Source organism: Dasypus novemcinctus, chromosome 15 (genome assembly GCF_030445035.2).
Source record: "Dasypus novemcinctus isolate mDasNov1 chromosome 15, mDasNov1.1.hap2, whole genome shotgun sequence".
In the NCBI taxonomy this organism is placed as follows: domain Eukaryota; kingdom Metazoa; phylum Chordata; class Mammalia; order Cingulata; family Dasypodidae; genus Dasypus; species Dasypus novemcinctus.
In genome coordinates, this window is record NC_080687.1 from 28136626 (window position 1) to 28160205 (window position 23580).

The window sequence follows — 23580 nt, forward strand, 5'->3', positions numbered from 1 at the left end:
ATATGTATATGATCTCAAGACTGAAAAATGTATCGCATATATCTGTGGTAGTTTTCTTGCAATTTGAACAAATTGTATGCCTTCGTCTTTTCTCAAAGGACATAGCAAGTTATTTTTAGCTGTCAGTAGCAATCTATATAGAAATGCCATTAGATATAGTAATCTCAGCTCTTTCCTAACCTTTCTTATCATAGTGGTAGGAACTGTTAAACACTGGAATGTGTTGCTAGGCAAAGGAGTGGAATCTCCATTCCTGGAGATCTTAACAGTTAGATTGTCACCTCTTCCAGGGTACCTGGAAGTAGCAAGATGAATTGGATGAAATCTAATGGGCTGTTCCTCTCTGACTTTGGAGTTAACATCTACTTAGGAAGGTAGAATCAAATAAGAATTTAAACTTGAGTCTAGTTCTTTCTATGTGGAACTATTCAAAGATCTTTTCTTTGTCCTTCAGAGTGTAACTGAGAAGGGAAAATGTTAATTTATTATCTAGTCTCATTTAACTATGTCTTTGTAAATCCAACTTCATGGAACTGAAGGCCTTATCTGAGACCTTACAAGTGATTTGTAGCAGATTATTTTAATTTCTGACAGACCAAAATCTAGTACACGATTGTCACCTTGAAGGCGCAAAACATACTTTGTGAATCTTCCTTGTTTTCTTTCCAAAGGTCTCAGCCAAAAGGTGATGACAACCACTTAAAGAACTATTCAAACTGGTGATATTGAGTGAAAAGAATTAATGTATTTTGCTTGAATTTGAAAATATAGATATTAGTCTTATGTTTAGAAAGGCAAGACTGCCTATACATTCTTATTTAAGAAAGTAAAAAACTCATTAAAAAAACAAGATACATTATTTTATTTAGACTTAAATGTATGGATTTCGTCCTCTAAAATGGGAGAACTATATTCTTCAAATTAAATATATACTAGCTCTGATGCTATGATATGTGAAGTCTTATCGGGGAAAATGATATAGTTTTTGAAGACAATTTTGATAACTGATCATATGCCACCCTAGGGCAACCTTCTGTCTTTGTCCCATTATTGTTAACTTTTTCAGTCAAAGCAGCAGACTTATTGGCTGGTGGATTATGGTAGAAATAGAAGTACACAGAGAAGTTAAGTGAGAAAACCACCTGAGGGTTAAAGGATTGCAGAGGCAGCAGACAATTGACTCTATGGTTTACTTTCCTTTGTCTGTCTTCTGACCTTTCTTATAACCACATTGTGCAGAGGGGCAAAGCATCATTGATAAGACATAAATGAAAGCTTCATGAGATAAACGGGTTTGAAGGAGGATTTCAAAGGGCTTTTCAGTAGCAAGGGGAGACAGTTCCAATAGCAGACATTTTTCAGTGTTCTTTTGAGGTAGTTGACTATGGAGCACAACAGATTGTTTTCTTATTAAAAAAAAACCAAAAACATGTGATTTCCCTTTTAGTTAAAGAAAAATAATTCATGCACTTAATTAAAATTCCAGCATTTACATTTTAAGGCAGATTAAATGCATTTATAATTTGGAGAATGTTATCTATGCCTATTCAGTGGGGTCAGTTTAATACCTTGAAATCTGCGTTAATGAAAATGGAAAATCGATTTCTTTATTATATTTTCTTAGTTTTCTGCAGAATGCCAAGTGTATTCTGGTGTAAGGCATAAATAAACTTTCTGAAAATAATTCCCTCACAGTGAGATGTCAACAGGCAGCACGTGGCCTTCAAGTAAATTGTTCTAGTTCATACCACAAGGAATTGCCCATAGGGTTCATAAATTTTTTTATTACAATAGGTGACTCCCTCTCTCCAGTTTTTACTTAATTTTCTATGGATAAAACACACACTTTTACATATTTCCCACCAAACAGTATTTTGTGCACTTAAACTTTTATAACCTTCATATTGTTTTTCATTGAATTTTACCAATATTAGATGATAATTGCTTGGTATTTATATTATTTTACTGTTGGAGGAAATCCAGCCAACTCTCAGACTCACCAAAAAAGCCCCAGTTTAATGTTGATTGTTAATGAATGCTCCTGTGCACCTGGTTTTATGGTTGGTAAGAAATCATTTCTCCCAAGGGCCCAATATCTGTAAACCTCCTTAAAATTAGTAAGATAGTAGATAGTATTCAGGCAAAATTCAAGTTACTACAAATATTTGTTCTAGACTATCCAGTAGATATTAGAAGTAAGAATTTGAAATCCCTAGGTATAATAGGTTATATTAAATTTGTGAATGTCGTGAAAGGATTTAATTAAGATAAAACTCCTTAATTTTCAATTTATGTCATGATTTAATGCTGAAAAGCTAACTAGATTATGTTACAATTTCCCTAAACATTTGAAAATAATGCATTTTCAAAAAGTATTTTTTCTTAAATGCTTAACAATGATAAGATCTATTTGGCATAAGGATTTAAGAAAGAGATATTTTGGATTTACTATAGAGCTTTATCCTCTCAATTTGATTAAAAAGTGTTTCTTTCAGTGGCTTAACCATGCTCCATAGAATAATATAGGAGAGAAAATGGCTCTTGTCCCTGCATATCCCAGAAACCAATTATTCTCATTTTAAAAGGTATTTTTGTGGTATTTGGTTAAGATTAATGTCCTATAGGTACGAGGTTACATTTGTTTTATTTTTGGTTAAATATACCTCTAGAGTTTGAAATACAAAAGGTTTTCAGAGAAAAGCTTGTAAAATCTTTTGGGAGTCTTAACAGTGTTGTTCAGGTGAATCAGAAACATATGGACTCAAGTTTCCCCGAAAACACATGGTGATGTGTATTTGAGAGAACAATTTGGGGTTTTGCTGAACCCCAAACTTGAGATACGAGGCTTCAGGAAAGAGTTTCAGATGTGTGAGAATGTTCACTGGAGAGCTGTGTTCACTCATCCCTTCCAGAAACCCTCAATAAAAAGGTCTGGTGAATATTTCTTTAGTGGAAGGGTAAAGCATGGTGTGAATTTATTTTTCATGCCACAAGTAGTCTTGATGACCACCACAAAAATTCTAGTTTAACCAATATTGTGATCTGTCTTTCAAGGGGTGAAATATTTCCTACTATGTTGAACCATTTGCTTTTCAGGGAGCCTCACAGCTGACAAAATGAAAGATAAGATTTATTCACTGTGTCTCAGTTTTCTATTCTGTTGTGTAAATAATGAGGTGGGCTTGACCACAGGGGTTGCTCTGAGTTCAAAACTGGGTGAGAATATTATGGGTTAGATACAATAATGGTTGTTTTCAATTCATTTTACTATCAAGGCAGCAAACAATCAGCATGAAGAGATGAATAAGATCCTGGACAAGAGTAAATGGTGTACCATAGCATCTCTGTAACCCCCGACCCCCACTAGTTTTTAAGAAGTTGATCATGAAGTTTATGGTTCCTTTAGGTTTCGAGGAGTGAAGAAGTTTTCAGAGCAGAGAAACCAGAGCTAACTACCTTTTTGGAATGTTACTCTGGTTGGAAGGGGGGGGTGTGTGTTGGGGGGAGGTAGGTAGCCTACCTTAACATATAATGGTTCACCCTATACTTACATAAGGAAATTCTTGTTGTACCATAGTTAACTACTTCACATTTCATTTTTTATTGTACTGGGGAGCCTCCTCAAGGTTTTGGTGTAGCAGCCCTTGCCTTGGCCTACCAGAGGTCGGATTTGTAAATCTTTCATATGTTTTATCAGAAACTTCTAGGACTAAGTCCACTGAGTGTCTCTTAGTGGAAAAAAAATTGACATTCACTCACATGGCAGCAGAAAACATTTTTCAGGAACAAATGACATTTAAATTTCTAAGCAAGCTGGCAAAATGTGATTCATTGAATTCTGAATATGTTTTCCACTGGAGTGCTTCATCTGAAGAATAACAACACTTGGATAATTTGGCACGGTAGCAGAATTGAGGTGCTCCACAGTAGAAATTTTCCCAATATTAGAAGAATACTAAAATCTCAAAACTTTGTCTTTTAACTATTTTAAAGAGCAGTATGTTCTGAATGTATTTATTGCTTCCCTATTGTTTTTAGTAGATGGGACACAAGTTGATCTCTTCACCAGACTCAGGGTCAGTATTAGAAATATAGGGAAAAAATCTGACATTCGTTGAGATTTCATTATTATCTCATTAGTCTGATAAACTTATTACTGTTCCTATTTTTGCAAGTAGGTAGACAACAGAGGCTTAGAGAGGTCAGGTCCCCTGCTTATTATTATATTCCAGCTAAGGCCTGTCTGAGTCCAAAACTTATGCTCATTCCTCTATTCTATGCGTGCCTCTCCCTAGCACTGAAGAATACATATGTACAGCAGGATACAAAAACTCAGCCAGAGCTTTTCTTTATAACTTGAGCAAAAGGTTTTCTGCCTATCAAGGGTAACCCATTAGGAAGGAGGAAAGTTATTTCTTTTCCCCTCCTGGGAGGGGAAACCAGAATTTGTTTCTCTAAGGTTCCATTGTGATAAGACGTACAATTTTTCCTAATATGTTATTAAACACAATTTTAAAGAAAACATTGATTAAAGGCTTCTCTCTTTGAGTACCTGAAGAGAAAAATCAGAAGTTTAGAGGGAGGGGCAGGGATTGGGCCATTGCAGAGAGATATGAATGACAATGCTGCTAGGTTAGGAGCTACAGTCCAAAGACTGGGACCCTAGACAGAAATTTCTGGAGCCAGTAGGACCACTGTAAAGACAGAGCTCAAATGCCTGAGGAGTCATGGTAGAGGAAAGAAGCAGAGTCAACAGGAAAGGGCTAGCATTACTTGCTATGGTCAGCTGTTCACTGAATTAATAAGTACAACCTCATGGGCCTCCAGTAGCCCATATATTGCATGGGGTGGAATCAGAGTGTTGATTACTTTTTTTTTAATTAATTTTTTTTTTATTTTAAAAAAAGCTTTAGATTACATAAATGTTACATAAGAAATATAGGGGATTCCCATATGACCCCCCTCCCCCCCTCCCGCTTTCCCACATTAACAACATCCTTCATTAGTTATAATGTTATAATTGATGAACCCATATTGAAGGCTTGCTATTAACCATGGACTATAGTTTATATTATGGTTCACAATTTTGTAGGTTATGACAAAATATATAATGCCCTGTATCTGACATTGCAATGTCATGCAGGACAATTCCAATGTTCCAAAAATGCCCCCATATTATACCTATTTTTCTTTAAGCCCTTGCAAGCCAGTCATTTAGCTGCTTCGGGTGGATACATCCTTGCAGTACCCCAGGGCAATTATGGTAGAGAATATTTCTGGCCCCTAAATGCTAGAACTGTGAGGTACTATACAGCCTTTCAGCTGGGAAAAAGGGGGAGTAGATATCCAGAGGTTGCATTTGTAGTAACTTTAACCATTTAGGACATAATCACAAACTTAGAAGTCTGTGAAAACTCCAGTACTGCACTGAGGGTGGTAGTGCCTTCAGGGGCTATTGAGGTATATAGAACGGATCACCTGTAAAGTATATGGCTTCAAAATTCTGTAATATTAAAGATCTGTTAGAAGCTTTGACTGCATTCTCTTACTTCCATTATGCTGCCTTGTTTTACAGAAAATTGCTCACATTAAGTCTAGTGCAAGGTCATTTTTTTACGTGTGTGGAATAAAGCAGGTGGATTTATGTACTGCACCAGTTTTTTCACTTTTTTTTTTAATGTAACATTTGGTACTGAATAGTAAAATTTGCTAGAAGGCTGAATTGGTTATTTAAGAATTTAGAAGTTAGTGAAATTTTTGTTTTTGGAAAATCACGTTTTAAAATATGTTTTAAAGCAAGTGTGCTTTAAATGTATTTGTCAAGAGCTGTTGGGCTAAGGGTATATAATATTTGCATAAGTACTGTCCTACTTGTCAATTCATTTCACATACTGGCTAACTATAAGAAAACCTGTCAGTCAAACTGGAGGCAGGAACACAGTGGAAAGTGGAAGGTAAGAGTTAAGTCTAAACATTTTGTTTTAATATGTCTAACAACCTATATTGGAATGGAATGGTTTCAGACTTCAGTGTTTAAGATTGAATCAATTATTGTGTCTTTTCTTTTCCTTTTTAAAAACCCCAATCTTTTTGTGTAAAAAACAACAACGAAAAACAAAAAACACTTAATTTTCTGTGATTTTTTTCACAAAAATTATATAAAAATTTGGAGTAGAGCGAATCTAGAAATGTAAAAGTGAATAAAAGGAATAGGCATATTATTTTTGTGGTTGTACTCTCAATGAGTCATTGCTTAATTTACTTTTTAGGTTAAACTACACTTTTCTTAAGTCTGTAAAACCTCCTGATGTTTGCATTCCAATTTCAACTCAAGGGTAGTGAGTCTGTCCCTTGTACAGCTTTGCATACTTCACTCTTACCAGTTTAACTAGTTCTTGCTTACAAAAAAATCAGTTACTTTCCCACATTCCTGGTATGAGAGGTTGTTGTTTGTGATTAAACAACATAAATAATTAAAAATAAATATGAAGGAAGGGTGTTGTGGCTATAACTAGGTTGAGTGTTTTGCAATGATTCAATAAATACTCATTACTAAAATAATTGTAGGCTAGACAACTAAAGAAGGAAAGTCATAAAAATCTAGAAATAGTCTGTGCTCTGATAATTTCACAATTATCTTCAAGATCTCACTTTACATTAAAGAAATAGAAACCTGGAGATCAAGGTGATGAGGTAAATAGCATTCTAAGTGAGAAAGATGACATTTTTTCTTCCAACCAGCATACCCATATTCAGAGAATGCTCCTTGGCCCTACATTCATTCACTGGCAAATGAATGTGTATTTTCATGTTTTAAATTAAAATAAAATGTTTAGCCTAAGTATGTGTTATTTTTTCTTATTCTTCTTTAATCAACTGTTTAACTCACCAAATACAGGTGCCATTTGTATGAGGTAAGAATGTGTCTTCTGTGTAAAACATAATCACTTTATCAGGAAGGATAGTTCTTATGTTAGAGGACGGGGAAAATTCAAATGATACTGACAGTCTGGCATATGAAACACTGACTTCTTACCACTATAACTGAATATTTGCCAGGGAAACGGGATTCTGTGTAAAAGATGAGTCATGAATGTGGAAATTCAAAAGTGTGTGGCATCTTTGGGAAGCAAGGAGGTTTAGTCAGCAGGGTAGATTATCTTGGCTATGGATAAGAGGGTCAAGAGATGATGCTAAAATCATATGAAAATATCTGTAATTTCAATTGATGACAAAATACCATTATTGTTACCATTACTCTGGTTTGTTATATTCATCATGAAGGAAGTGAAAAGGAAGGTATAGTTTCATTTTTTTCTCCATCCAAATAGCATGGATTTTTAGACTTTCATGATTTTATGAAGTATCCTGAAAAGTTTTGAGTGATGACGACTAAATTAAAAGCATTCAGAAGATTCAATAATATTCAGAAAGAGATTAATAAAAAATATAAATTTTTTCCTGAGAATTTTTAAGGATCTGAGGAAAGACTGCTTATGGGAGACTTCCTGCTCCCAAGAGTGTATGTCTAAAATGTCAATATATTTACAATAAGCATGCATTACTATTATAAGAAGAAAAACATGTGGAAAATAAATTTTTTAACGTTCTGTTTATAATAGCAAAAACAAAACAAAACAAAACTGGGAAAAGAAAGAAAAGATAACTTGCTTATCTTCTGACAAAGAAAATAACTAGATTACAGTAGTTCTTACCTAGGATACTAAATGTCTGAGATTCTATTTTTGTGAGTTAAAAAAAAAAGTCCCTTAATGACATATACATATTTAAAATTCATCAAGCATGACAGGTGAAGAATTTTCATACTTCATTGTACGTAAATTATACCTCAATAAAAAGGTTAAGAACAATCAAACCTTGATGGAAAAAATTCAGAGGAGAGCAGCCAGCATTGCAGAAGGTCTGGGAATCAATGACTCAAATGAAGTGACAGAAACAGCTGGAGAAATTAGAAGGGGAGAAGAATTAGGGTTTACAGGGTAGTTTATGGAAATGTTTGAAAGACTGACATGCAAAATAGGTTGAAAAATTCAGAGGATGCAGGCAAGCATATTGCAATGCAAGGGTGACAATTTATGCTCATTTGGTTTTCTCCCAAAGTAATGCAACACTACTGTGGAAGTCATCAAGGGGAAGCCAGAAGGAAGGGATGACAGGTTTTTCTGATTGCTCACTTAGATGAAGAGAATCACTAAGATCTTCATTTCTAACACTCTGCTTCTTTGGTGATTGGTATGGACTTCAGGAATTTCAAGGTTATTGAGGACTATATTTCTTGAACAGCCACAATGAACTTTCTAAATGTGAACCTTCAATTCATGTGTATGCTACAGCCCTATATTAACACATCTTCAGACATCCAGGTTTGTGAAGAAAGTCAGTAAGATATGTCTAGATATTGAAAGCTTTGCAATCTTTAAACAAATACTTGTTTAAGAGTGAATACAAAATAAACTTCTAAAACCTGAGGAAACCCATTAGAGAATTTGATAGTCATCATTTTGGGCTCAGGAATTTCCAAACTCTTGTACATATAATCTTAGTAATAGAAATTGAGTATTTAAAAGTCAGTTTGTCATAGAAGAAATTGTAGTTGAAGAGTGAAAATTTTATTTGAACGTTAATATCAGAAAAGAATTTACAAAATTTAACGCAGCATATGCAGAAAATGGCATCCAGTTATTTGATGCAGTATTTATATTGCTTTGGCTGATTTGAACCATCTACTATGGGTTATATTGCATGAGACCTGCAATATAGATTAATTTATCTCCTTAGGGATGAACAACTGATTCAAGCTTTTAATCATTTGATTCTAGATCAATGTATAATTGTGATTTATTTGGGCTAGACATCAATAGAAAATAATGTAAAATTTTGAAATTCTGACTTTTTAAAAAAATTTTCTCATTCTTTCAGCTACTTTAGTAGCAGCTTAGTATTATTTCAGTAGCAGTACTTAAACTGTATCAAATGCAGGCCAAAAAGTAAGGTCAGAATGCTGAGATTTGAAATGTGTCAGATGTAAAACCATCAGGGATTTGAGGAAGATGAAAAGACTAGACTTTTCATGTGACCTGATGTAGCTGAGTAACTCGCAAAGTCACAAGTCAGTTTCTGACTATAAAAGAGACATCTGATCAGATTGTCATGCTCTGTGTTTAATGGAGTGTTGCAAGGACTTTGACACAAACCATTACCCACTATTTACTTATTCAAGGCAGAAACCTACTGGAAAATTGAGCAAAATTATCCATACTTTGGCAACTTTGAGCAGATTGCCTTATGATCAAAAATTTTAAAACACACCCTTCTGAACACATAGGTATTAGGTGCTGTTGAGTTCTGTTATAGTACTTTAATTGTCACGCTTTACAAGATGGTTTCTATCCTCAGAATATGATGTAACATTCTGTAATTATGGAGAATTGAATATTAACAGTGAAGTCTGCCATTGGTCAATAGCTGTACTATTTAGAGGGATACTGTAGCCCAGTAAGCAGGTTAGTTTTCACATTATTCTTTTCTCAACAGTTCTGTTTTCTTCTAAATTTCCAACACTTGTACTTAATTTGGGTTCCTTGGACAAAGTTATATAGTAAGAATAAACCAAACAAGAACTTTCTTGAATTTTAGGTTAATTGAAAAATCTTTTGAAATAAGACAGTACAACTCTGAAACTCAACAGTTCAGATGCTATTTTTAAAAATCAGTTATTGGAAAGTGGACTTGCCCAGTGGTTAGGGCGTCTGTCTACCACATGGAAGGTCCGTGGTTCAAACCCTGGGGCTCCTTGACCCGTGTGGAGATGGCCCATGGGCAGTGCTGATGCACGCAAGGAGCACCCTGCCATGCAAGGGTGTCCCCGGCGTAGGGGAGCCCCATGTGCAAGGAGTGCGCCCCATAAGGAGAGCCGCCCAGCGCGAAAGAAAGTGCAGCCTGCCCAAGAATGGCGCTGCACGCATGGAGAGCTGACACAACAAGATGACCCAACAAAAAGGAACACAGATTCCCATGCGCTGACAACAGAAGCGGACGAAGAAGACTACACAACAAATAGACACAGAGAACAGACAACTGGGGCAGGGGCGGGGGCGGGCAGGGGGGAGAAGGGGAGAGAAATAAATAAATCTAAAAATTAACAATAAATAAATAAATGAAATCAGTTATTAACATTATAGGGGACTGTGCTTTGCCCAAAGCTTTTGGTGTCACTGAAAATCAATTAGAGTCATGTTAAACATTGTTTTGTCAGGCCCTGAGAGATCATCATGGACAACAAAAATGGAATAAATCGTCAGTAAATATTGTGAAATTCTAAGAGAAATTTTTAAAAAATTGAATACATGCTTTCCAAGGCTACTTTTAGCCAAAAGAATTAAACAGATCTACCTATAAATCTTATATATATTATATTTTCCTTTAACTAATGAATATAACATATAACTGATTTTGGTAAAGTATTCCTGATTTTTTTTGTCAACTTGGTGTAATAAACTTGATACATATTTTTATTTGATGTAAAGTATTTTCAAAGAAGAGTTTTGCAAAAAGGAACAAATTACTATGCAAGAACTGCTCATGATCTAAAATTAAATTACTGAAATAATGATATTGTCTGTACTTTGTCCCAGAACAATCCTGCGATTCCAGTTTATCATTTGAAAGCCTGGCATATGTTGCAAGATAAGACTAATTTTTCATCGTATAATCTAGTGGCATCAAGATCGGCCTACAGTTAATCGTACCAGTCAAATATCTAACTTGAGGAAAATTCGTCTGGAAAGCTCTTCAGATAGCAGCAGTGTCATTTGAAGTAATAGAAAAGCTCAAGCACCAATTTAAATGAGAGGCTACCCATCTTCTGTTGTGTCTCCTATTGACTAGTTGAATATTATAATGTCAGAAGAATCCAAGTACCTATAAGGTGAGTTAAAATGTACTTTATTGATTGCCTACATGTATATCAGAGAATACTGTTTTCAGCCTAGAGGTTCATTGGAAAGATCATTTCTAAACACATGGTAAACAAAGTTCTGAAAGCTTCTGCTTTAAAAACATTATTGCTTAAAGGGCAATAAATTCCGAAGGGCCCTTAGGTCTTGTTTCAGCTATATATTCTGGTTCTAAAATTATAGTCATAACGAAATTCCTCAGACAGTTCTACCTAATGAGCCTTTAAAAAGTCATTAAGGCCATATTGTGATTCCATTATTATCAATCCAGTTGGTTAAAAATAGATTCCTTTCCTTACTCTGTATTTGAGTAGACTAAATATGAAGGAATGGCAAGAAACTAATTTAAATACAACTTATAGCTACAGCAAGGTAAGCTTTTCATATGAAATAACTTGATACGTGTTTAATGGATATGGCGTTTTATAAAGTCATGACAAAATGAACTATTCTTATTCTTTTTATATGTTAATAGGCTCTAGTTAGGGCTTGTATAGAATTGTGTGCATTAACTAGTGAGAATAGGATATAGATGAAGAAAGGAGAACTAAGACAATCACGGACATAGAAATTAAACAACCTAACAGGAAGAAGATAGGGAGAGGCATTGCTTTAAAGCAGTTGTTGGGAAGGTACTGGGCAAATAGATAGCTGTCACCATCACTGTATTTTATATTACATTTGGAACCAGAGGCCAGGAAAAAACCCTCTTAAATTAAGGCTTGCTAGCTGACCCCACCTTGGTTTTGGTTCTTGATTGGTGTTCAGTGAAAAGTGTTGAAATGATACTGTGAGAACTATACTTTTATTCTATAAATATTTTATTTTATGATTATGAAAGTACTATGTGCTGAGTGTATAACAAATTAAAAATGGAGAAGGCCAAAGGGGAGAAAATTAAAAGTAACTGTCACTGTACCAACCAGAGTTGCGTGTTGTAATAATTCATGATATTATAGTTTATATAAAATCATTCAAGAATATATTTGTTTTTTGTTGTCCAAAAAATATTCCCACGTTAGGACAACAATGGGATCAGTGAGGAGACTTTTTATGGAGATGGTGTCCTGATTTTTCACTGTTCCATCCAAGGTGACCAGCCATGTGGTTAGGCCTCTAGAAATTCTGGGGCTGATCCCAGATGGGTGATGTTATATCCAATGTGCTTACAAATTGATTCAGATGCTTTCAGCCAATAGTAATAATACCTGACAAAAAGCAGTGTAGATAAAGAAGTCTTACTTTCCTCATATAAGAAGGCCAGTGATCTCAGGTTGGGTAGTGAGTGTTCCAGGTCTTTTTGTTGACTTCTCTCTTATTCTTCTCATGATCTCAAAATGGCAGTAGCTACAAAACAACATTTGCTTCTAGAACTGTAGCTAAAGCAGTAAGAAAATGGGTGTGGAGCTAGGGGCATTAAGGTCATGGGATGGTAAAATGTTCTCACAGGTCTTTCTCATCAGGTAGGAACATCTTTCTAGGATTTAAGATCCCAGAAGATACTTCCTAATGACGGTCAGAGCTTTGGTCATATACCTGGTCCTAAATCAATCACTAGTTAAGGGGAAAAGAATGACCATAATTGGTTTAGATCACTTTTGCCTCCAGCCCTGGGGATGGTGAGAGGAGGGTAAGTTCTACCCCAATAAAAGTGGGGTTCTGCAAAGTGAGAAAGATGGAGGGCTGGTAGAAAATGATAATACCTGTCCCAGTTTACCACATCAGTTGAACAAATGGCCATCTAAGCTATGTCATGATTCCTGTCTGTTACCACAAAGCTCATATTTCAAATTTTCAAGTTGAGTTTTCTTTAACCAATTAGAAAGATCTTTTAAAACTAAAACAATAAAAAATCCCATCTTATTTTTTCATGGCTTTATACTTCATACTCTCTACTATATTTAAAAGAAGAAAAAAGAATGAATGAATGACTTAATGAACACCCTTGTTCCAGAAAGGATTTTAAGGGTTGAAGGTAGAATACAACCAAATGTAAGAATAAGATAAGAACACAAAACTCATGCCATAGACTCCTATATGCTCGCTTGGAGTGCAGCCCAAATTTCTTAGGACAACCTCTTTGCACTGATTTCTATCAAGTTGTAAGATATACAGTACAAATATTTAAATAATTAATAGTTTGACACTGAGATGGGTAAGACCTCTTTTGTTAGTTCCCACTGAAATTATACTGTATACAATCAACCTCAGCCTTAGTAATATTCATAAAATGATCACTCATTTAAGTCCCTTTCTGAAGACATCCAATAGAATTACAATATCATCCAAACAGGGACCCTTTTAAAAGTGAGACAACAGGAATAAATTGGGACTGTCCCTGGCAAACCATGGCCTATGACCCCCTTTGACCTGTATAGGAGGGTGCCATTACATTAAAGGAAATGTCTCTAGTCAGTTCTTTTTCACAATGCCCGCTATGGATATTTCAGCATTTTAGTATTCCCCATCAATGTCCTAGCTTTTTATTTACCTTGTCACTTTTAGCAAATAATCTCATCTCTGACTTCAACTGTAAAAGGCAGAAACTCCTTTTACACACTATCTCCTTCCTATCTAGGTGCCCTCTTCAAACCTCCTTGTGTCCTTCTCCTCTGTCACAGTGTGAATGGACCTGTGTCCCCCTTCAATGACTGTCATCTTTTCAAAGAAGCTTGATGATGAGGGGAAGGACAGAGTGTTCTATACTTGTCATTTTCTTTCCTCACCTCCCTTTCACTGCTCTGGCTTCTTTTTCATGGTGTTTGCCTCTAAGTCTCCACAAAAATACAAGCAAATTGTAATTTTGCCTTGTAGATTGCTCAGGGGCCATTTTCTAGCCCTTGACTTACATGTCCTCTCTGTCAGCGCCCTCAGCTGATCCTACTTTTTACAAATTCATCCCATCTTCATCTTCTAGGACACCACCCCTTCTGGTTTCCCTCTTTCTTCTCTGATCATTTCTTCTGTTTGTTTGTTTTTTTTCTCCCTTAGAATCTCTTTTGCCTCTTCCTTATGCACAGTTTTCAGTGCAATAAGGAGCAGTATCCTTTGGTGATTAAGAGCACAGACATAGAGTCCAGATCATGTGAGTTTGACCTCGCTGTGCCATTTACTCTGTGTGTCACCTTGGGCAAACTACTTCAGTGGTGTGGGCCTTAGTTTCTTTAGCAGTAAAAAAGGTGATTCACTCTCTACTTGCTCCATCCCACATATACCCTGAACAATATATCCAAACCACTGAGAAGACATCTCCATTCACCTCAGACTTGGGCATCCAGAAAGAACTCATCAGCTTCCTCACCAGAAGGGTTGCTCTTCGTTTTCTTTCTTGGCAAAAGGTGTTCAAATGCACAGTCTGGGATCCTGGGAATAATTTTTCACTCTCCCTCACCTGCACATCTAGTGAGTCATCAAGTCCTGTCAAATCCACAAATACAGTATGTCTTATATTACTCTTCTTCCCCGGCCCCTAAATCAGGACATTTACTACGTCATGCCAGCATTACTGTAGTACCTCCTCATTGTCTCCTGCCTCAGCTTTTTTTTTTTTAAGATATATTTATTTTCATTTCTCTCCCTTTACCCTCCCCCGCATTGTCTGCTCTCTGTGTCCATGTGCTTTGTGTTCTATGTCCGCTTGCATTTTCTTGTCAGTGGCGCCAGTAATCTGTGTCTCTTTTTGTTGTGTCATCTTGCTGCATCAGCTCTTTGTGTGTGTGGTACCACTCCTGGGTGGGCTGGGCTTTTTTTGCATGGGGTGGCTTTCCTTGCAGTGTGCACCCCTTGCCTGTGGGGCTCCCCTATGTGAGGGACACCCCTGCATGGCACGGTAATACTTGCGCACAGCAGCACTGTACATGGGCCAGCTCACAACATGAGCCAGGAGGCCCTGGTTTTGAACCCTGGACCTCCCATATGGTAGGCAGACACTCTATCAGTTGAGCCACATCTGCTTCCCTCCTGCCTCAGTCTTATTCCTCTCCAGTTTGCTCCCCACAGAACTACCAGAGTGATTTGATTTGAATGAAAAGCTGATCGAGTTATTCCCTTATTAAAAGTGATTCCTAGATTCCTGATAGTCTCCAAGATTAAGTCTAAAACACTTAGCATGGCATGTGTGATTTTTAATAATCTGTAACCTCCTACTCTGAAGGCTTCATTTTTTGACACTTCTTTCCTTGAAATACATACATTTCAGCAAATCAATGTACATATAGAATCAATATGATCTAATCCTACATAATTAACTTCAAGTGGAATTTTTATCAAGAGAAAGTTTTCTGTTCCTTATAGAGAAAACCAAATTACTACTTGCTTAAATGTTTGTTACATTTGCAAATGTTTATGTTACATTTACAATTGACTTTTAAACTGTTTTTGTGTTCTTTTTTTTATTGAAATACATGGGAAAATTACATTGTGCTACTTTTATACTTTGATTTATTAATCAGGCATTTCTCTATCAATGTACTTATCACATATTTCAAAAACTAGATTTTCTAATTTAATTTTCTTCCATTATAAGGTTTACATTGTACCTGTCACTTCTACCAACATTTTTGAAAATAAAATTGAAGTATATCATTCATACATGAATCTACATAAACAATAAGTGTATAATACAAGTTATGAACTTAGAAAACAAATATGCATATCATAGAGGGCTCCCATACATCACTCTACCACCAATACCTTGCATTGTTGTGAAACATTTGTTACAAGCCAAGAAAGAGCATTGTCAAAATATAACTAACTATAACCCATAACTTATATTTGGTGTATTTCCCCCCAACCCACCCAATTATTAACACCCTGTATTAGCTTTATGTATTTGTTATACTTCATGAGAGAATACCTCATATTTGTCCTATTAATCACAGTCCATCTTCTACCACTGAATTCCCTGTGTTGTACATTCCCACATTTTCTACAATCCATTCAAAGTGTACCTTCATTGGATCTGATTTTCATTACAGAGTTGTGCTGTCATAACCTCAGACAATTTTAGAACATTTTTATTACTCCACAAGAAAATATTCCATATCCACGTTGACCCCCTATTTTTGTTCCTTAGAATTGATATAACAAGCCTATTTTTCTCTGGGTGAAATTTTGGGGATTAAAATTTTACCATGTCTAATTTTAGCCCTTATTAAAATTATAATTTTATTATAATTTTCAATATCTATTGTGTTGGACAAAAAACTAATTGTTTGTATCCTCAGTTAATTCAGGAGATTATAATGAAAAGTTCTCTGAGGTAGTCCAGGATGATCCAAATACTCCATTGATAATCTTTTTCTTTTCTATATGCCTTATAATTTTGTCTACCATATCATTGGTCATGTTTTGTTACAACACGAATAAGCAACAAGGGTAAAACAGCAGCAGCAAAATGTACTGTTGCCTGAAAAGGGGTTAGAATGGCAGAATGGAAATGTATTTTTTCTGTTTTCCTAGAATTTCTTCTGTACTAGTCAGGACCCATTCAACCTTGAGGGCATGAAACTCAATTCAAATAAACATAAGCAAAAATAGACTATAGTTATTAATAGAGCTTTTCTCCTTTAGCATCTGTACAGAGAATCTCAGGAAATGTTTTTGATTGGCCCATTTTGGGTCACTCTGAACCAATCACTGTAGCCAGGATGATAGGGCATTGTGATTGGCCATTCTTGGTATGCACAGTCCCTTCTGCTAAGAGAATAGGAGGTAGTAATGCTGGCTGGAGGGGATGACAGAGCAGCTCTCAGAAAAAAGCATGCTGTCTCCAGAAAGAGGAGAAGGGATTCTGGAGAGAAAGGGTGGATTTGCTCTATCTTCTGTTTGTCTCTCCTATTTCCTTCCAAAACATATTATGAATTTTTTCATCTCATAAAATACTATAACTTTTTAAAACCTGACTGTCTCTTCCACTATTGAAATATCTTTGGTGGTGTGCAATATGCCTTAGCCCACTTTGCTGTTCCAGTGTTTACCTGATGCCCATCACAGAGTATACGCTAAATAATGTTTGTGGAGAGAATGGATGAATTTTACCTAGTTTTGGAATTCAGTGTTTCGTATTAGTTTATATATGATCCATGAAACCATGTACTTAGCCAACTCCACTTTTGAGATGTTTTTTCATCTCAGTCTTACCTGGCTTTAGTGTGTTTAGGTGTTTTGTTTTGTTTCATTTTGCTTGTTATGTTTTTTTGAGCTAAATTTTTTTTATCCTAAGAGTTGTAGGTTTACACAGAAAAAAACATGCATAAAATACAGCATTTCCATATTCCACCCCATTATTAACACCATGTGTTAGTGTGGTATGTTTATTACAATTTACAAAAGAATGTTTTTATAATTGTGCTAATAGCTATAGGCTAGTGTTTACAATAAAGCTTGCTGTTTGTGTTGTATAGTCTGATTTTTCAATTTTAATTCCAGCAGCAGATGTACAACCTAAAATGTCCCTTTTTAGCCATATTCACATATATAATTCAGTGCTATTAATTATGTTCACAATGTTCTGTTACTTTCACCATCATTCATTACCAAAACTTGATAATCAGCCCACAAAGAAACTCTACAATTTAAGAATTAACTCTCTATTCCATACTACATCCCCACCCCCAGTAACCTACATTCTAGATTCTGACTCTATGAGTTTGCTTATTATAATTATGTCATTTCAGTAAGGTCATAAATTGTTTGTCCTGTTTCTAGCTTTATTTCACTCAACATGTCTTCGAGGTTCATCCATATTATTGCCTGTATCAGAACTTCATTCCTTTTTATAGCTGAACAATATTCCATTGCATATATATACCACATTTTATTTATCCATTCATTGGTTGATGGACACCCAGTTGCTTCCATCTTTTGGCAATTGTGAATAATGCCTCTGTGAACACTGGTGTGCAAATATCTGTTCTTGAAGTGGAATTCCTGGGTCATATGATAAATTCTATACTTAACTTTCTGAAGAACCACCAAAATGTCTTCCAAAGTGGCTACACCATTTTATATTCCCACCAACATTCTACATTCCTATTTTTCTCCAGCACTTATTTTCTATTTTATAATAGTAGCCACTCTAGTAGGGATGAAATGGTATCTCACTGTGGTTTTGATTTGCATTTCCTTAATAGCTAATAGTGTTGAGCACCTTTTTAATGTGCTTTTCGACCATTTGTACATCATCTTTGGAGAAACGTCCATTTAAGTCCTTTGCCCATTTTTAGATTGGGTTGTTTCTTTTTTTTTTTTAATTTTTTTTAAAGATTTATTTTTATTTCTTTAATTCCCCTCCCCTCCCCCGGTTGTCTGTTTTCTGTGTCTTTTTGCTGCGTCTTGTTTCTTTGTCCGCTTCTGTTGTCGTCAGCGGCACGGGAAGTGTGGGCGGCGCCATTCCTGGGCAGGCTGCTCCCTCCTTTGCGCTGGGCGGCTCTCCTTATGGGTGCACTCCTTGCGCGTGAGGCTCCCCTATGTGGGGGACACCCCTGCGTGGCGCGGCACTCCCTGCGCGCATCAGCACTGCGCATGGCCAGCTCCACACGGGTCAAGGAGGCCCCGGGGCCTGAACCGCGGGCCTCCCATGTGGTAGACGGACGCCCTAACCACTGGGCCAAAGTCCGTTTCCCGGGTTGTTTCTTTTTCTTGTTGCATTGTAAGTTTTCTTTATTCTGAATATTAAACCCTTGTAGGATTTGATTTCCTAATATTTTCTTGCATTGAATAGTTTATCTTTTTGCTTTCATGATAAAATCCTTTGTACACATTTTAAATTTTGATGAGATTCCATTTATTTATTTTGTTTCTTGTTGCTACATTTAATTTTAAAGATAGGGGCTACAATAGATCATGAAATGGATTTAAATAGTAAAACTAAATGAAAAAGTGAAAATCTCAAAGTCGGGCAATTTTTGAGGGAAAGAAACAGAAAAAGTTGCTGCAATGATAAGCAGAATAGAAATTATTTTTCTTTCCAGTTACTTGAAGTATTATGTACCATGGGGACACAATCTCTTTGAAGGATAGTCTAGTAAAATGGTAAATTTGGCAAGTATGTAGGGATAAGTTATCAGCAGTGTTGATAAAATTCAATGAATATCAGCCATTTTAGACAGAGATAGCATTTTTTCAACCATTTTAAGTCAATGCCACATATAAGGTATAACCTTATATGGAATCTATGGATAAAGGAATAAACCTGCTATAGGGCAAGATTTACAGCACTGCCAGGCAATGAAGTAAAAGGTCACTGCTGAATTAAGTTACCTTTGTATGAATTTCTGCTCTGGGTGTGAAAATATACAGTTTGGTGAAATCCATTAAACTACAGCTGACAGCAAGAGGAGTTCATTAATTCAGGAGTGGGAGTAAGTTTGCCTTTCTACAAAAACCTCCTGGGAATTCTGTGGGCATAGTTTGGTTTTTGCAGTGAAATGGAGCATTAAAATAGAAGACTTCTGTGGGATTAAAATCAGGGGTCTAGAACCTCTGCCTAAAAATAATCATTACTGAACAGGCCATGTGGTAGCCAGGGAGAAATCACATTTGGCAGAGTGCATGAGAGCTTTGTGATAATTACATAGCAAGAGGAACTGGCAAGCCACCTCCTGTATACATCAGAGAGAGACCCAGAATGAAAATAATGCAGTGGGAGATGGTGCCATTCCTCCTGGTAACAAATAAGAAACTAGTACAATCTGGTGTGGCTTTGTTTTGATGTTGCAAGGCTGCTGGTTGTAGAGCGGGGAAAGGTCAGGGCTCTTCCTTACAAGGAGGGGCTCATTATTCCTTGGTCAGTGGCAGAGGTTTTTTTTTTTTTTAATAGCCGAAGTATTCCTTTCTCCCCAAAGTGAAATTAAACTGTGTTGTCGCCCTGGTATAAACAACAATGTTTTAGGGGATGCGTGTAAATAATAGGTTGGTAAATGAGAGAATCGAGAAGCTATCAGCTCTTAGCGGTGAGGAAACGGATTCAAAATGGGAGGATCCACTTCTCTTTTGCTCATGGAGCAGACTTCTTTTTCTCCACGTGAAGATGCTCACATGAGGCAAAAGCAAGCGTCAGTTCTTATTTTGATGGATCTTAGAGAGCAACTTGAGACTGATGACTTGGGTGAAAAAAGCAAAAAACAAAAATAATTTCTCCTGTAAATGGTAGGCTGTTCCGGAGAAAGGATCAGGTTTTTCAGTTGGAGAAAATTGAAGGGGGGTGGGGGGAGGGGGCAGTGCAACTGGGTGCTGGTTTGAACCTGAAAACAGGAGAACAGGATTAATAAGGAGAGGAGGGCTCCACTTTGGGCGCTGCCTTCTGGTGAAGGTCTAAGCCTTGATGTGCATTTCCTTTATGTAGTACAAGGAGATGATCAGTTTAATTACAATTTCAAGCTCATTATATTATCATTGAGAAGGCCACGGGTTTCAGGAATTAAGCCTGGGTGTTCATCATGGACCAGCACCTTGGCCTCATGGAGGCCAGGAGTTGAGGGAAAGGGACGTAGCAGAGACCTGCAACCTGGAAAGTGAACTAGGAGAGCTACAGGAGAAAATTATTTTGGTTATTTGAGCTAAGGTTAAATATTATGTGTAAATATATTCCTTTAACCTAGCATATCTACTTGTATTGGAGAAAGTGGAAGAAAATAAGAAGAACACAGGACAGACCTGATTTCTAGACTGCTGTGCCTCGCTGGCTGGGTCACTCCACCTGGAAGATTTCCTCAGGCCAATCTTTGGAGGCCATTCCCACGGTCAGGCATGCTCAGCATCCCCGTCATCCTCCACAGGCTGCTCCTCGCTGCTCTGTGGACACCTGGTGTCGTCAGTTACTTTAGCCATCTCTGGCCACCTCAACACCCCAACTCCTCTGAATTCTTCCACTGGACATTCAAACAGTTTTGTCTCTCACCTTCAAAATCCTATCCTTGATTCTGTTTCTTTTCAGCTGCTGCCTTCCTCCTCGATACCATGATATTTATATGCTACTGATAGTTTTCACCTACAGTCACTGTGTGTATGTGAGGGGGGCGAACGTTCTGTAGTCTCAGAAGTAACCCTTGATTGTCTGCTCACAGTAAAAATAATTTAGTCATGTAGAAGTATATGTACCTTTCATCTTCCAACACTCCATATCCATTATGGGAAGTGTTTTTGGTAACTCATTCTATACATTTTCTTTCATGCATATTGTAAATGTGTATAAATGTATATGAATATACAAACTTTTTTAAGAAGAATGGATGGGATCATTTCATATGTACTTTTCTGAAACTGTCTTAACTTAAAAATGCATCTTTGATATCTTTTCATGTCAATAATATATTACAAAATAATAAAAATTCCACCACTTTCTTATAAACTCTCATATAGTGTGGATATCTCAATTTATTATGAGATAAATGGTTAGGCTGATGGCTAAAGGTGAGGTTTTCAAATTTTAACTATTACAAACAATGCTACAATGAATGTTTTTGTTCAAAGTTTGAATATGTATGTAGGATGTATATACAGAAATACATATATTTCTAGACATATGGAAATATTTCTATAAGCTAGAGTCTCCTAGGAATAGAATTGCTAGATTTAAGATTATGTGAATTAAATTCAAAGATCACACAACTGCTTTCCATAAAAGTATATATCGATTATACCTCCATCATTAATTGATAAAAATATCTATTCTCACAAACATTTGCAGAAATTGGATTAGTCTTTTTTTTCAGTTTTTCAATTTTATTTTATTTTTCTCCCCCTTCTCCCAGATGGTTCTCTTGTCAAGTTTGCTTGCCTTTTCCAGGAGGCACTGGGAACTGAACCTGGGACCTCCCACAGAGGAGGCAAGTGCCCAGCCACATGAGCCACAGCTGCTTCCCACAGCCTATGGTGCCTGCTGGCTTGTAGCATCTGCTTGTCTTTAGGAGGCACTGGAATCTCCCATATGGTAGGTGGGTACCCAACTCGTTGCGGCATATCCACTTGCCATTAGTCATTTTAATTTGTCAGCTAGATGGAAAAAATGTTCTCAATACTTTTTTTTTTTAAGATTTATTTTTATTTATTTCTCTCCCCATCTCCCCTGTTATCTGCTCTCTGTGTCCATTCGCTGTGTGTTCTTCTGTGTCTACTTGCATTGTCAGGCGGCACCTGGAAACTGTGTCTATTTTTTGTTGCATCATCTTGCTGTGTTTTTTTCCATGCAGGGTGGCTCTCTTTGCAGGGCACACTCCTTGAGCATGGGGCACCCCTACACCGGGGCATCCCTGCATGGCACGGCACTCCTTGCATGTGGCAGCACTGCATGTGGGCCAGTTCACCACATGGGTCAGGAGGCTCTGGGTTCAAACCCTGGACCCTCATATGGTAGGTGGATGCTCTATCAGTTGAGCCAAGTTTGCTTCCCTCAATGATATTTTAATTCATATTTCCCTGATAGGTTGTGAACTGCTTTGATGACATGTTTATTATTTTTAGTTTTTTCTATGAATTCTCTTCATATTCCTTATCCATCTTTTACATGGAATTCTTTCTTTCTGCAGGAGCTTTCTATGTATTTTGGATATTCTTTTTGTTATATATATATGCATGTATATATATGTGTGTTTGTGTGTGTGTGTGTGTGTGTGTGTGTGTAGTTCCTGCTTTCTTTTGCTGGTTAAGAAACTGCCCCTTAACTTAGGAGCTTAAAAACAAGCTATTCTCTCATACTATTCTGTGGGTTGACTGGGCCCAGCTGATTTTGTCTGAGGTCTTTCAAGTGGTTATAGTCAAATAGCAACTGGAATTAGGGCCAAGTGAAAGCTTGACTGGGACCAGCATCTAAGGGAGCTACCACAAATGGTGGCAGTTGATGTTAGCTGCCCTGGGAATTCTGCTGGAAGCTCAGTTGGGTCTTTCAGCTCTGGTATCCATACCTAGACTCTCCATGGGGCTTAGGCTTCTCCTAGCATGGTACCTGGTTTCTAAGAGCTGTGTACCAAGAGACAGGACCTAGAAGTTGTCAGACTTACAAATCCTGGTCATGGAAAGTGGGTTTCCTAGTCTCATATGGGAAATTTTCACTTATAATTATTATAGTCAGATAGTGGCTGAGATTAGAGTTTCTGAAAGGCTTGACTGGGCTGGTGTCCAATATGGTATAATCACTTGGTTAGCTGTTGATATGGACTGTTGACCATAAATTCTTTTGAGGCTGTTGGTTAGGGTATCTACAAGCAGTCTCTCCATGTGATTTGAGTTTCTCACAGCATATTTGGTTATTTCCAAGAAAGACTCTAAGATATTGGAAGTAGATGCTGCCATTCTCTTAAAAACTAGTCCCAGAAACTGGTTTAGCATCACTTCCACAGGATTCTATTTTTTCATAGTAATAGAGTCCACCCAGACTCAAGGGGAGGGTTATAGACCTTACCTTTCAATGGGAAAAGTGTCAAAGAGTTAGTGGTCATCTTTAATCTAACACATATTAATGAAGTTTAATCTCCATTTTTAATTGCTTCAGGAGTTTTTGTTATGCACAGGAAGCCCTTCTTGACTCTGAGATTATAAAGAACAATACTTCTATATTTTCTTCAAATATATGGATCATGGTTTTTATTATTTATATTTTAAATCA

The 23580-nt window shown here is 36.7% G+C and overlaps 1 long non-coding RNA gene across 1 annotated transcript; it reads left to right on the top strand.

The window, feature by feature from the left end:
• Positions 1-285: 285 nt before the first annotated feature.
• Positions 286-21033, top strand: LOC131273413 (uncharacterized). Its single transcript, XR_009180609.1, has 3 exons — positions 286-374; positions 10656-10948; positions 20579-21033. It is a non-coding gene; the product is annotated as an uncharacterized lncRNA (long non-coding RNA).
• Positions 21034-23580: the final 2547 nt, after the last annotated feature.